Raw genomic sequence first — 16,574 nt, forward strand, 5'->3', positions numbered from 1 at the left:
AACTTGCATATGTTAACCCATCTCTGCATCCCTGGGATGATGAGACCCACTTAATCATGATGTACTTTTTTTTTGAGGTGTTGTTTGATTCAGTTTATGTCCTTTCCTGGTTTTGGTATTAGGGTGATACTGGTTTATAGAATAATTTAGGGAGGATTGTTTCTTTTTCCTTCTTTTGAAATAGTTTCCATAGAATTGGTATCAGTTCTTCTTTGAATATCTGGTAAAATTCAGCTGTGAACACATCTGGTCCTGGCCTTTTTTGTTGGCTATTTTTATTTTATTGTTACTGATTCAATCTTGCTGCTTGTTATTGGTCTATTCAGGGTTTCTATTTCTTCCTGATTTAATCTATGTGGGTTGTACATTTCCAGGAATTTATCCATTTCCTCTAGATTTTCTAGTCCATGCACATAAAGGTGTTCCTACTAGCCTTGAAAAATATTTTGTATTTCTGTGGTATTTACTGTAATATCCCCAGTTTTATTTTTAATTGAGCATATTTGGATCTTTTCTCTTATTTTCTTGGTTAATCTCACGAATGGTCTATCAATTTTATCTTTAAAAAACACCTTTTTGTTTAATTTGCCTTTTTTATTTTTTTGTTTCAAATTCATTTACTTCTGCTCTGATCTTTGTTATTTCTTTTCTTCTGTTGGTTTGGGGTTTAGTTTGTTCTTGTTTCTCTAGTTGCTTGAGGTATGACATTAGGTTGTCAGCTTGTGTTCTTTGGACTTTTTGATGTATGCATTTCATGCTATGAACATTCCTCTTAGCACTGCTTCTGCTGTATCCCAGAGGTTTTGATAACTTTTGCCACTATTATCATTCCTTTCAAATAATTTTTAAATTTCTATCCTGATTTCACTGTTAACCCCAAGTCATTCAAGAGCAGATTATTTAATGTCCATGTATTTTTATAACTTTGAGGGTTCCTTTTTTTGATTTCCAGTTTTATTCCTCTGTGGTCTGAGAAGATACTTAATATATTTTTAATTTTCTTAAATGTATTGAGATTTGTTTTGTGTCCTACCATATGATCTATCTTGAAAAATGTTCCATGTGCTGATGAATAGAATGTGTATTCTGCTGTTGTTGGAAAGAGTGCTCTGTAAATATTTGTTAAGTCCTTTTGTTCTAGGGTATAGGTTAAGTCCATTGTATCTTTGCTGACTTTCTGTCTTGATGATCTATCTAGTGCTGTCAGTGGAGTACTGAAATCCCCTGCTATTATTGTGTTGCTGTCTATGTCATTTCTTAGGTCTAGTAGTAATTGTTTTATATATCTGGGAGCTCCAGTGTTAGGTGCACATTAATGTAAGACGTTAGGTGCACATTAATTTAAGACTGTAATATCTTATTGGACTGATTTTTCAAGATTATACAATGGCCTTTGCCTTTTTAATGTTGTTGTTTTAACATTTTTTTTTTGTCTGATATAAGAATAGCTACTCTATTGTTTTGGGTTTTCAATTGCATGGAACATCTTTTTCTACCTATTTACTTTGAGTTTATATGAAGCCTTAAGTGTTAGGTGAGTCTCTTGAAGACAGCAGATATTTGGTTGGTGGTTTTTTTACACATTTTGCCATTCTGTATCTTTTTAGGTGGAGCACATAGGCTAGCTTTACCTGTAATTATTTCTCTTGGAGAGATTCCTAGAATGGATCAAGTCTACATTAAATAGTGTGAATGTTTTTAATATTCTTGATATATAGTGTTATATTGCTTCCCATAATGATTTTACCAGTTTATCATGTCACCTGTTATGGAAGCCTCTATGTTAATTGGTCTTACTATCATCTTCAAAATAATTCTTGCTATTTTTGTTATCAATATGTTATTTTCATTTGAATTTCTTTATTATAAATAAAGTACAATACTTTTTTTTTTAGTAATTATTAGGTCTGAATCTACAACTATGGGCTCTTGTTGGGATAGGGTACTGGACATATCATATTTCAAATGTCATTAAAGAGACCTGTTACTTAAGCTCTGACTGATTATTTTTCTCTTTCCTGTTTTTCTGTGCTTTGATGTGTTTGTAAAGAGATTCAACATCTTTGATTTAGCCACATACTCACAATTCTTTAAAATTCTTAATGCTTCTATCAGAAAGCTGTCCTAAATTTTGAGAAATTAGTGAAAATGGTTGCATGCCCTTTCCAAATGTAGACTGTCATATTTACATATACTTCATTACTTCTTGATCATGGGGAGCCACTGGTCATTACATATTTTTTATTAAATTTTTGGAAAGCATGTGGAATGTACATAACCAAAGTTTCCTTAACATCCAGGATTTAATTTATCTTGCTTTATTAATTTAAAATGTTATGTAATGATCTTGTCGGTGTTTAAGTAGGATCAATTATTGTCATCAATTGGGCTAGTTTCTATTTGTATGATTCCTATCATGTGTTCTTTTATAATTCTCTACAAAAGACCAATCTCTTAAAAACAGCTATATAAGATTATTTTTAGTAACATTAGGAATGGCAATTGAGTTTCATCTATTGTGCAAACTTCAATCAATTGATAGTAGTTGCCAAGTGCACAGGATTGAGGGGAATTCTGAGGCTTCTTCAAAGCTTACTAGAAAAGATAGCCATAATTTTATTAGTGATACCTATTATAATTAGGGGTGTGTGTGTGTGTAAGTTAGAAGTTATGTACTTTCCATTCCTGAATGATAATTAACCTAGTATTTCTTAAACTATAATATCCCTTAAAATATACTAATTATAATTATTGTCAGATTATATACTAAAAAGACCAGCATATTGTGCCTCTCCTATTGCATGGAATTTAAAACGTGCTTAATAAATTTTGACTAGGTATGTGTAACTTAAACTCATAAAAATATGCCCTGCATATATTTTAAAAGCCCTGTGCAATAACTGATATAATTCTGCATACTGGGATATATGATTTTAAAGTGAGTTAATAAACATGAGCAAGTGAAATCATTGATTTTTTATGATTCTATATTATTTTATAATTACAAGATAAAACTACTTTAAATAACACTCGAATCCCTAAGGATGCTTAAACCACTCAGTTGAGTGTGCTAATCTTATAGTAAGCCGAAGTTGCTACTTTTAGTGTAATGTGTTAGAAAAAATTAATTTTAAATAATGTTTCCAAATACTTATTCCATGTTCAGAACTATAGTTTTTCAGTTTTTGTCTTGTTTTAAAACAAGGATAAAGTAAGACAGAACTGTTGTTTGATGTCAATATGAAGAACATACATGTGTTTTAAGGAGGATATTGGTAGTGGAGCAGGAAAAATGGGAGTGAACAAGGTGGATTAGAGAAATAAAGCCTATCTGAGAAGTGAGATTTTTGAGTTTATTGTAGAAACATAGTCAGCTTAGATGACTAAGGAGAGAGTGTAATGAAAGTCAATGGAGATGTCAGTAACTGAATAAATATGAAATAATTATAACATGGAAATTATAATTATTTTAAGCAGTATTTTCATGAAGAAATATTAAAGCAATAAAAGCTAAACACTCATTGTTTAGAGTGGGTTGTAAATTTCGAGAATAGGGTCTTTTCCCTGTAGACTTTAAGAAGCTTTAAAATGAATAAGGTAGAATGTGAAGATAATTTTGATGATTTCTGGCCATTCGATGCTTCGTAAATCTCACAAAGGTGCTACTTGTTTGTCGCTTGCATGTTGGCGACACATTTTAAAAAAATATTTAAGACTTTGGGAAAAGTAATGTAGTTAGCATTAAGGTTAAGAGTAAGACTTTTGGGTTCAGATTTTGCTTCTGCCATTTAATAGCTCTGTGACCTTGGACAAGTTATTTAACTTCTCTTTACTTCAATTTTCTCATCTGTAAATTGAGGATGTATACATGTTTTAAGGAATAAATAAGTTCTCATTTAGAAGTCACTGTAGGAGAGAGATAACTTTTCTTCTACCCTCTGAGGGTTTGATAATTGAGTCTTTGAAATAAATGGACAGTAGACATATTAGCAGGACAAAAGATACACAAATTTATTACGTGCATGGGGGCATCAAGGGAAAAGAAAAGTGAATATGCCAAAACCCAGTGAGACATAGAAGCTTATATGCCTTCTTCATAAGGGAAAGTAAATGATTTGGAGGAAAGATAAGGGGGTCCTTAGAAGAATAGGTGGCAGCCCATCTGGGAGTGATGTAGACACCCCTTTTCCTCGCCTTCAATCCAAGTTAATTCTTCCTAATTTATGAGAGTCCTGGAGAAAGGAATCATGACAATTGCATTTATTTTGTAGAATCTGTCTATAGGCAGATAAGGGAAATTCAGAAAAATCTCCTCCATGCATTTGCTGTTTCCTGACTGCCCTCAGTTTGATATTCAAAGTTGTATATTTTGGGGTGGCATTTCCTGAACTCTTTCATCATTTATAATAGTGCCTGACATGTGACAATTCATCTATAAATAATAGCAAACCCTTCATACACACTCTCACATAGTTAGTCCTTGTAAGTAATAGCATCACCTCCACACACCACCACCATCCCTATATGCTTAATCTCTGTTGTCGAAGAAGAAAAAATTACTTCCTTCCACCCTCCTTGGTTCTTTGGCTGGGCTACAGGAGTAAGAGCATATTTAAATGCTTGCATCCACATGGGAGTTACATAAAACATAAGACTCAAAGAAGAGTCAGATGATTAAAACTTACATAATAACATCCTGAGCTACAGAAAGGAATAGGTGATTGGGACTTCTGAGGTTGTGGTAGCCACAAGTTATGGGAGGTTAAGGGGAGAAATGTATGGTGCATAAAGATTATCATGTTACATAGTTTAAAAAAAGTATCTCAGGTAATAAAAGTTGTCTTGCAGCAGCCCTCTTCCTGATACAGATACTTTTGCTAATGTAGATTTCTTTTATACATGCAAATTATCTTTACAAAAGGGTGGCTTTTCAGAGTTACTCCAGTGTCTGCAGTTGCTTAGAATAACTAGCTAAAAATATGCCAAAGAACTATATTTTGGTGTGGTGTATTCTGGTCTTCTACAGTCATATTTTGAGGTGGTGTTTTCTGAGCCCTGGCACTGGAGAATCTCATTCTAACGTGTCAGTAAATATTGGGGGTTAGCAGGAGTGGCACAGTGATATGAGCAAATAAGATTTTCTCTGACCTAGTTATTATTATATACATTTGAAAGCTAAGGAAACAAAGACGTGGAGATGTAAGTAATTTTCCCCATTCACACAGCTTGAAAATAGCAGAGGCAGTTTCTGAAACCATATTTGACACCCAAACTCAAGCTTCACACACACAACGATGCTTTCTGCCCCTCCAGTCCCTTTTGGTTCAAGAGAGGCCAACTGTTCCTAAAACCATTCCTATCCATGATGCAAGTAACACTACTGAGTGCTATCTGGAGAAAAGATAAATACACTGGAGATTAGTGGAAGTATATTTTCAGCTTTTTCCTCTTCCTCAACTGCTTCCTGTTCCTTGCCCTGCAATTGCTAAAATACTCAGAATGCCTTTCCTAGCCTCATCATAGCTGCCAACAGTTTTCCGTTAGAAATGGGATGTCCCTCAAAGGAGTCTTCCCTTCCCGAGGTGCTGACTTGTAATTATATTCGTGTATCCTGCTTACTGCTGGCATCAGTGTGTACAAGTGCTGTTATTGTCTCTCTAGGAGTAGCAGTAGTAGTAGCAGCAACAGCAGCTAAAACCAAAGCAGTGTCCAATTAAAAAGTCTCTTTTCACTCGCTCTAATGGCCCCGGTTTTAGCATTCAGTCTCACCTGTCTCTTCACGAAAGTGCTCATGACCGTAAAGAAGATGCATTTCAAATACATACACTGGAAAAGTTGTGAACCATTATGGAAAACAGTATGGCAATTCCTCAAGGATCTAGAACTAGGTGTACCATATGACCCAGCCATCCCATTACTGCGGATATACCCAAAGGATTATAAATCATGCTGCTATAAAGACACATGCACACGTATGTTTATTGCGGCACTATTCACAATAGCAAAGACTTGGAATCAACCCAAATGTCCATCAGTGACAGACTGGATTAAGAAAATGTGGCACATATACACCATGGAATACTATGCAGCCATAAAAAAGGATGAGTTTGTGTCCTTTGTAGGGACATGGATGCAGCTGGAAACCATCATTCTTAGCAAACTATCACAAGAACAGAAAACCAAACACCGCATGTTCTCACTCATAGGTGGGAACTGAACAATGAGATCACTTGGACTCGGGAAGGGGGACATCACACACCGGGGCCTATCACGGGGAGGGGGGAGCGGGGAGGGATTGCATTGGGAGTTATACCTGATGTAAATGACGAGTTGATGGGTGCTGACGAGTTGATGGGTGCAGCACAGCAACATGGCACAAGTATACATATGTAACAAACCTGCACGTTATGCACATGTACCCTAGAACTTAAAGTATAATAATAAAAAATAATTTTAAAAAAGACATCAATCAAATGCCCAGTGAAATGTAAGTGATCTTTATTATTTAGGGAATAAGGTAGAAAAAATAATTTCCAATTTAGAGAAGGAGAATGTGTGGGTAAGAAACTAGAATCCTAGGTTGGAGTTCTGAATTTGTCATGTACTCCGTGTGTGATAAAAGCCAGCCACCTACTCCTTTCTCCTAACCTAAAATGGCTTCTCTTAATGTAATTAGGTTTCTTGCAATGAAAAATGGGAATCAATCCCAATGTCTTCCTTAATATCCTGAAAACATTTTTGTAAGGAGCAAACAGATGAATTGTAAAGAATTATACACATGCACAGTGTGATATGTGGTTGTGCTATAACTATTTTCCAAGAATGTTTTGAAAATAGGAGAAAAGTTTTCTTCTTAGTACCAGCCCATGGCCTGTTTTCTTCTAAAAGGTATGAGTCAGGATTGTATCTTGAAATCCTAAATAGAACTTGGGTAAGAAACAGACAACTCAGAGGAATATGAGTAACATGAATTCTCGATAAGTACTTGCTTTTTCTCCAAAGATGGCTAATGATATATTACTACTATTCAAAAGTCTCCTGGGAGAAAAATGCATAGATGTTTCTCTGGGTAATTAAAATGCGAGTTGCCAAATAAAGGGGATAACAGAAAGGTAAAGGTAATTCAAAACAAAGCTATTGGAGTGCCTGAGTAGGCAGAAATGTAAGGTGACAGAGGAACCACTTTTACAATAGGCAAAATGTGATTCTGGCTGGCATTCTGTTATGTTAATCATGCATCTCTGCCACATCAGGATCATTGTCCTTTAAAAATATCCTTTGAAGCATGCTTTGCTTTCGCTAATCCATCATGGAAATCATACATGCTTTTATTATTAATACATGTTTTTCTTACTGACAATAGGAGTCAAAAATGCTGGCATATGCAAGGCAAATTTTCTCAGCGATAATGTGAGTATAGAGCAGATTCTTCTTTTTCATTTTGTCAAAGCATATCTGCATGACACACACCCACACATGCGCGTGAACACACACACATGACACAACATATCCATACCACTGGCAACAATAACAGAGGCCAAAAGTCCTGCCATAACATATTCACTTGTAATTCAGCTCTTCTCCAATCATGTACATCTTTTTTTTTTTTAGGTTAGTTCAGTTGTTTTTAATTGAATTGACTTCAGTTCAAATCCAGAATTGAAGTATGAGGATAATCTGACTTGTTCTAGACTTGAGCCGCCATATACTTATAGGTTACCACCTAATTCCTTCTGGACCTTTTTACTATTCGTAGGCTTAAATTCAGTGACACAGCCAACTACAAAAGACATTTATTGGTGTGAAAGGACTAGATGCATCAGACTTTCCAGTGATCAATGACACATGTTTGTTAAACATCACGATTTTTTTTAACTAAGAGCAATCAAAAACAATTAAACTTCATTTTTAATGCGCATTTTATATGGTGAATGAATATTCTTTACTCAATACCTGCTATCTGGCTAAGCAAAAGAACAACATTTTAATAATGTTGTATTTCTGAGTAAACAGAATCACAAGAACATGCTGTAAAATATTATTGGAATGAAAAGTTTTAATCTCAAGATTATAGTTCAGACTTAAAAAAAAATTCTTATTTCATGTATGTCATTCAAAGATAAAATCTTCTCCAATAAAATTGTCAGATGTTTCAATTTGAATTTTAGATGGAAATATAAAGCCTCATGTATAATACTAAAAACAAAATAAAGTGACAGAAAAAAGCTATGGTGGTTCCACTATCTATCGTCATGTAGAAGCACGCTGACTTCATTTCCCTTTCTCTCCTGCAAAAGCAAACATGAATCCACTCTGCCAAGATTACCACCAGCAATATCCTGGAAATAAGATATGAGATGAGACAGTTTTCAGGGCTGTAAATATAAATTTGGGTTAATATTAGAAACTAATTTATATAATATGTAGCATGAATAGGACAATGGAAAAATATGAAAATGTAGATAATTATTAAAATGTATTAAACTTTCTATAAAACCAGGAAGATGACAAATTAAAAATTAATCATTTTTAAATGACTGAAAAATATCTTTCAAGCAATTGCCACAGTACATGTACTGTGGAAATACTATCAACCTTCCTATGCAAGTCAGAAATAAGACAAAAACACATACCAGGACTAAACTTATTTGGCATTACTCTGAAAGTTAAAGCTAACATAAGATATCAGACATCTGGAGACAATATTATTATTAATTGAAAATCATTTAAATGTTTACCAAAACAAACTACAACAAAACCAAAGCAAGATAATTCCTTGATAAAGTATGAGAAATAAGAAATAAGACTTCCTCTAAGGCAGCAATTCCCAAAGTGTGGTCCCCAGACCAGCAGCGTCAGCATCACCTGAGCATTGTTAGAATACCAATTTTCGTTTTAACTGGGGTCAGATGATAGCTCCTTGTAGTTTTGATTTGCATTTCTCTGATGATCAATGATGTTGAGCATATTTTCATATGCCTGTTTGCAATGTGTATGTCTTGAACTTATGGACATAAAGAGTAGAAGGATGGTTACCAGAGGCTGAGAAGGGTAGTGGGGTATAGGGCGGGAGGTGTGGATGGTTAATGGGTACAAAAAATATAAAGGATGAATGAGGTCTACTACTTGATAGCACAATAGGGTGACTGTAGTCGAGAATAATATAATTATATGTTTTAAAATAACTTAAAGAATGTAATTGGATTGTTTGTAACTCAAAGGATAAATGCTTGATGGATACCCCATTCTCCATAATGTTCTTATTTCACACTGCATCCCTGTATCAAAATATCTCCAGTACCTCCATTAATATATATGTGATTACCTAATATGTAGCCACAAGCAATTTAAAAAAATAATCTTAAAAATTTTTAAAAAGAATACTAATGTTCAGAATCTACCCCAGGTCTGTTGAATCACAGACTCTGATGCTGAGGCCCAGAAAACCATGACTTAAGAATCCCTTTCATGTGATTGGGGCTCATGTTAATAATTCCAGAACCACTGATCTACCTAAAACCATAAAAACCCTAGAAGAAAACCTAGGTAATACCATTCAGGACATAGGCACAGGCAGGGACTTCATGTCTAAAACACCAAAAGCAATGACAACAAAAGCCAAAATTGACAAATGGGATCTAATTAAGCTAAAGAGCTTCTGCATAGACAGCAAAAGAAACTACCATCAGAGTGAACAGGCAACCTACAGAATGGGAGAACATTTTTGCAATCTACTCATCTGACAAAGGGCTAATATCCAGAACTTACAAAGATCTCAAACAAATTTACAAGAAAAAAGCAAACAACGCCATCAAAAAGTGGGCAAAGGATATGAACAGATACTTCTCAAAAGAAGACATGCATACAGCCAAAAGACACATGAAAAAACACTCATCATCACTCACCATCAGAGAAATGTAAATCAAAACCACAATAAGATACCATCTCACACCAGTTAGAATGGCAGTCATTAAAAAATTAGGAAACAACAGGTGCTGGAGAGGATGTGGAGAAATAGGAACACTTTTACACTGTTGGAGGGACTGTAAACTAGTTCAACCATTTTGGAAAACAGTGTGGCGATTCCTCAAGGATCTAGAACTAGAAATACCATTTGACCCAGCCATCCCATTAGTGGGGATATACCCAAAGGATTATAAATCAGGCTGCTATAAAGACACATGCACATGTATGTTTATTGCGGCACTATTCACAATAACAAAGACTTGGAATCAACCCAAATGTCCATCAGTGACAGACTGGATGAAGAAAATGTGGCACATATACACCATGGAATACTATGCAGCCATAAAAAAGGATGAGTTTGTGTCCTTTGTAGGGACATGGATGCAGCTGGAAACCATCATTCTCAGCAAACTATCCCAAGAACAGAAAACCAAACATGGCGTGTTCTCACTCATAGGTGGGAATTGAACAATTAGATCACTTGGACACAGGAAGGGGAACATCACACACCAGGGCCTATTGTGGAGAGGGGGATGGGGAGGGATAGCATTAGGAGATATACCTAGTGTAAATGACGAGTTAATGGGTACAGCACACCGACATGGCACATGTATACATATGTAACAAACCTGCATGTTGTGCACATGTACCCTAGAACTTAAAGTATAATAAAAAAAAACAAATGAGAAAAGCCTTCTCTGTTTCCTCAAAATAATCAATGAAAAATAGAAATGAAAATATATCATTCTCAATGATGTAGTATTGCCAGATTTAACCACAAAGAAAAAAATCATTCAGGCAACCCAATTAAATTTGAATTTCAGAAAATCAATGCATAATTTCAGAAAAAACAACCTTTCCAATAAAGTCAAAATGTAAAATTCCAAGAGTAAACTTACCAAGAAATGTGTAGAGCATATATGAAGAAAACTATACATTTTACTAGAGGAAAGAACAACAAAAAAGACAACACAGTTTGTGAGCACTTACTGTATGCTAGATGCTGTTCAAACTGCTTCAAACTGCATTACATACTACATGTATTAACTCATTTAATCCTTTCAGCAATACTGCGAGGTGGGTACAACTTAACAGTTGAGGGAATTTAGTCACAGAGTATTTAAATATCATAGCAAGCTCACATAGATACAAAATGAATCTTGTATTAATAAAGATATAGCCTTAGATTATAAGACTCAATAATGTAAAGATATCCATTCTTCACAAATGCATTTATAAATTTAACATGACTGCAGAGAAAAAAAAGAATTTCTATAACTTGACAGAAATGTTAAGGTTCATCTAAACAAATGAATATATTAGACTAGCCAGGATATGTTTGAGAAATAATAAATGCAAAACTTCTGTATATTAATAAGTAAATTGTGAGAGTGAGATTTCATAAGAATACAGATACCTATCAATGGAAGAGGATGCTATAGAACAGAAAAAACAGGAAGAAATACACCAGAAGGTTAGCAGTTTTATATGGTGAGTATTTGTGTAATTTAAATTGTTTCCTGTTGCACTTTCACCTTCCTGGTTTTTAATTTTTAAATGAATATTTTGTATTTTTGTATCTTATATTTTTAAGGAAGAAAAAATGTTTTACCCTAAAGAAAGCAAAACCAGGCCAGGAGCGGTGGCTCATGCCTATAATCTCAGCATTTTGGGATGCTGAGGCAGGTGGATCTTATTTTTCAAATTAATTGACCTTGATTTTTATGTTTTTCCAGGGTCTCTAGGAAGGCCTAGAGTAGAGTGATCCTGATTTTAAAAGACTTCTCTGTCTGGGGGTATTACTGGAATCTCAAACTCTCAATAAGTCCAACATGTATATCTTGAGCTTTTACTAAATGAGCCAGTATTTGTGCAAAACAGGTAACTAACATATATTTTTCTCACTTAAATTATCCATCAGTGTTACAAGGTATTTGTTCTGTATTAGCCCATTCTTGCATTGCTATGAAGACCTATCTAAGACTAGGTAATTTTTTTTTTTTATATACCTTAAGTTCTAGGGTACATGTGCACAACGTGCAGGTTTGTTACATATGTATTCATGTGCCATGTTGGTGTGGTGCACCCATTAACTCGTCATTTACATTAGGTATATCTCCTAATACTATCCCTCCCCCCCCACCCACCCCATGACAGGCCCCAGTGTGTGATGCTCCCCTTCCTGTGTCCAAGTGTTCTCATTGTTCAATTCCCACCTATGAGTGAGAACATGCGGTGTTTGGTTTTTTTGTCCTTGTGATAGTTTGCTGAGAATGATGGTTTCCAGCTTCCTCCATGTCCCTACAAAGGACATGAACTCATTCTTTTTTATGGCTTCATAGCATTCCATGGTGTATATGTGCCACATTTTCTTAATCCAGTATATCATAAATGGACATTTGGGTTGGTTCCAAGTCTTTGCTATTGTGAACAGTTCCTCTTCAAAGAGAATAAAATACCTAGGAATCCAACTTACAAGGGATGTGAAGGACCTCTTCAAGGAGAACTACAAACCACTGCTCAACGAAATAAAAGAGGACACAAACAAATGGAAGAACATTCCATGCTCATGCATAGGAAGAATCAATATCATGAAAATGGCCATACTGCCCAAGGTAATTTATAGATTCAATGCCATCCCCATCAAGCTACCAATTCTCACAGAATTGGAAAAAAACTGCTTTAAAGTTCATATGGAACCAAAAAAGAGCCCACATTGCCAAGACAATCCTAAGCCAAAAGAACAAAGCTGGAGGCATCACGCTACCTGACTTCAAACTATACTACAAGGCTACGGTAACCAAAACAGCATGGTACTGGTACCAAAACAGAGATATAGACCAATGGAACAGAACAGAGCCCTCAGAAATAATACCACATGCCTACAACCATCTGATCTTTGACAAACCTGACAAAAACAAGAAATGGGGAAAGGATTCCCAATTTAATAAATGGTGCTGGGAAAACTGGCTAGCCATATGTAGAAAGCTGAAACTGGATCCCTTACTTACACCTTATACAAAAATTAATTTAAGATGGATTAAAGACTTAAATGTTAGACCTAATACCGTAAAAACCCTAGAAGAAAACTTAGGCAATACCATTCAGGACTTAGGCACAGGCAGGGACTTCATGTCTAAAACACCAAAAGCAATGACAACAAAAGCCAAAATTGACAAATGGGATCTAATTAAGCTAAAGAGCTTCTGCACGGACAGCAAAAGAAACTATCATCAGAGTGAAGAGGCAACCTACAGCATGGGAGAAAATTTTTGCAGTCTACTCATCTGACAAAGGGCTAATATCCAGAACCTACAAAGAACTCAAACAAATTTACAAGAAATAAACAATGCCATCAAAAAGTGGGCAAAGGATATGAACAGACACTTCTCAAAAGAAGACATGCATACAGCCAAAAGACACATGAAAAAACACTCATCACTCGCCATCAGAGAAATGTAAATCAAAACCACAATGAGATACCATCTCACACCAGTTAGAATGGCGATCATTAAAAAGTCAGGAAACAACAGGTGCTGGACGGGATGTGGAGAAATATGTACACTTTTACACTGTTGGTGGAACTGTAAACTAGTTCAACCATTGTGGAAGACAGTGTGGTGATTCCTCAAGGATCTAGAACTAGAAATACCATTTGACCCAGCCATCCCATTAGTGGGGATATACCCAAAGGATTATAAATCAGGCTGCTATAAAGACACATGCACATGTATGTTTATTGAGGCTGGGTAATTTATAAAGAAAAGGGATTTAATTGGCTCACGGTTCTGCAGGCTGTGCAGGAAGCATGGTGGCATCTGCTTCTGAGGAGGTCTCAGGGAGCTTTTACTCATGACAGAAGGCAAAGAGGGAGCCAACACTTCACATGCAAAGAGAAGCAGGAAGAGAGCGGGGAGGTGCTACACATTTTTAAACAATTATATCTCATGATAGCTCACTCACTATCATAAGAATATCACCGAGGTGATGGTGGTAAACCATTCAGAAGAAACCATCTCCGTGATTCAATCACCTTCCACCAGGACCCACCTCCAATATTGGGGACTACAATCTGACGTGAGATTTGGGTGGGGACACAGATCCAAACCATATCATGCTCTAATTAGACACTTAAAGATCAAAAACAAACTAACAAATGAAAAGCAGAGGCTTAAGATGCTTAAATAATTTGCCTAAGTTGTGAATGACAAAATTGGGATTCAGACCCAATCAAGTCCTCAGTGTGATTCCATTCTACTATCAAAATTGTACTCTCTCATCTCCAGATCTGCTTCTGTTGATGTATTCTCTCTCTTGACAGATGATACCAATGTTCAGCCTGACCATCAAGTCAGTCTAAACTGCAGTCACCCTCAATTCCTTCTTCCCCCTCCAAATGCAGTCACTAGATCTTGTTAAGTCTATTGAGATTTTCCAAATTTCTACTCTGCTTACTACTCTGTTACTTCCATTACTTTTGCTGCTGAATGTAATCATTTCTCTGCTCTTGTCTAGACTGTCTAGATTTCTACGTGGTCTTTCTCCCCTACTTTTCATTCTACACACTGAAGCCGATATATAAATCTTACTTTTCCACTTCATGATCGAAACCCTTCAATAGATTCACATTACCTAGGGAATTTAAATTCACTAGCCTGGCACCTGAGACTCTTCGTTGTCTAGCCCGTATCAACCTATCTTAGTCTTTTTGGTCTGCTACAACAAAATACTATAAACTGGGCAGCGTATAAAGAACAGAAATGTATTTCTTATCTGAAAGCTGAAAAGTCCAAGGTCAAAGCACCTTCAGATATGGTTTCTGATGAGAATCCACTTTCTAGCTTGGAGATATCATCTTGTAGGAGTGTCCTCACATGGTAGAAGAAGTGACAGTTCTCTTTGGGGCCTTATTGTATAAGGTCACTAAGCCCATTCATGAAAGCTCCCCCTTCATGACTTAATCACCCTTCAAAGGTTCCATCTCCTAATACCATTGCCTTGGGTTAGGATTTCAGCATATGAATAGGGGAGAGAACAAACATTCAGACACCATAGTATAGCTTCTGCAACCCCAAGAGGCACTACTCTCCCATGTGCAACATGGACTTCAGCCATACCAGTCACTTGCAGATCCTTGAATGAACACACCAGATTGTAACTCCTTTTCCATTTATGCTTGCAGGAGTATTCAAATACACATATTTTTGACATCCTTCTGTATTAGTTCATTTTCCCGCTTTCACACTACTAATAAAGACATACCCGAGATTGGGTAATTTATAAAGGAAAATGGTGTAATTGACTCACAGTTCAGCATGGCTGGAGAGTCCTCACAATCATGGTGGAAGATGAAGGAAGAGCAAAGGGATGTCTTACATGGCAGCCAGGAAAAAGAAAATAAGAACCAAGTGAAAGAGGTTCCCTTGTAAAACTATCAGATCTTGTGAGACTTCTTCATTACCACGAGAACAGCATAGGGGAAGCCACACTCATGATTCAATTACCTCCCACCGGGTCCCTCTTACAACACATGGGAATTATGGGAGCTATAATTCAAGATGAGATTTGGATGGGGACATGATCATATCACCTTCCCTGACCTGTCTTCTTGGAAAATCCTTTTTCATTCTTTAAGAGTTAACTCAAATAATACCTTCTTGGAAATTGCTGTAACCTCCTCAGACAAAATAAGACTCACCCTCTCATGTGTTTGCACAGTAGCTGCCGGTTTTTTTTTTTTTTTTTCCCTTGCAGAGTATAGTGAAAAGAGAATAGACTTTCCAACATCTATTCTCTTTCATATCACAGGAGTAGGGCCTGCATCCAGAAATTGCTGCTTACTAACTGTAGCACCTTGGGCAAATTATCTCTACATGGGATGTAACGAGACTTCTTAAAAGCAATTCGACCAAAATGTTGATTCATTGGCTACTCCACTTTAAACATGAAATCATTCTTGACTGAATAGGTAGAACGTTATTTATGTTAGAATTTTTTTGTTTGTGTTTTTTTTTTTTCCAGAGGAGATAGCTGCATTTCTATTAAATTTTCAAGGCATTCATCATTCCTGAATCCTATCTAGCCATTCACATTCCTATCTGTTTTTATGTTTACAAATATGTTTTCTTCTATTTAACAAAATGCATTTACAATCATATTTCTTATAGACTTGTTGCTTTAATTAGTACTTTAATTAGTACTTTAATTAGTACTCATTATGTACCAGACACACAAAAAAAGAGAGCAATAAGGGCCATAAAATCAAAGAAAGTACATTTCTCAGGAAGTCTAATAGAGGGAGACTCCAAATTTTTAATCCAATGGATGCTAGTGAATATTAATGAACCTAGAGGGTTGTGTTAATATTGATCTAGTCCCATAACTCAATTTCCCATCCCATCTCATGGCTTATAAAAATTCAAGACACATATTAGTTCTCAATTATTCTCTTGGAGATTTTGTTCCAATAACCAAAGCCATCCCCAGGTCAGAGAAGGATTGCTTCAAGAGATATTTCCCTTAATTTGCCAAAGGTAGAGATTCTGGGGACAAGTGAGTCAGTGTCTATCTCCACCTCATACCTGTGACTTCTATTTTATGTACCAATG

Source organism: Macaca fascicularis, chromosome X (genome assembly GCF_037993035.2).
Source record: "Macaca fascicularis isolate 582-1 chromosome X, T2T-MFA8v1.1".
NCBI lineage: Eukaryota > Metazoa > Chordata > Mammalia > Primates > Cercopithecidae > Macaca > Macaca fascicularis.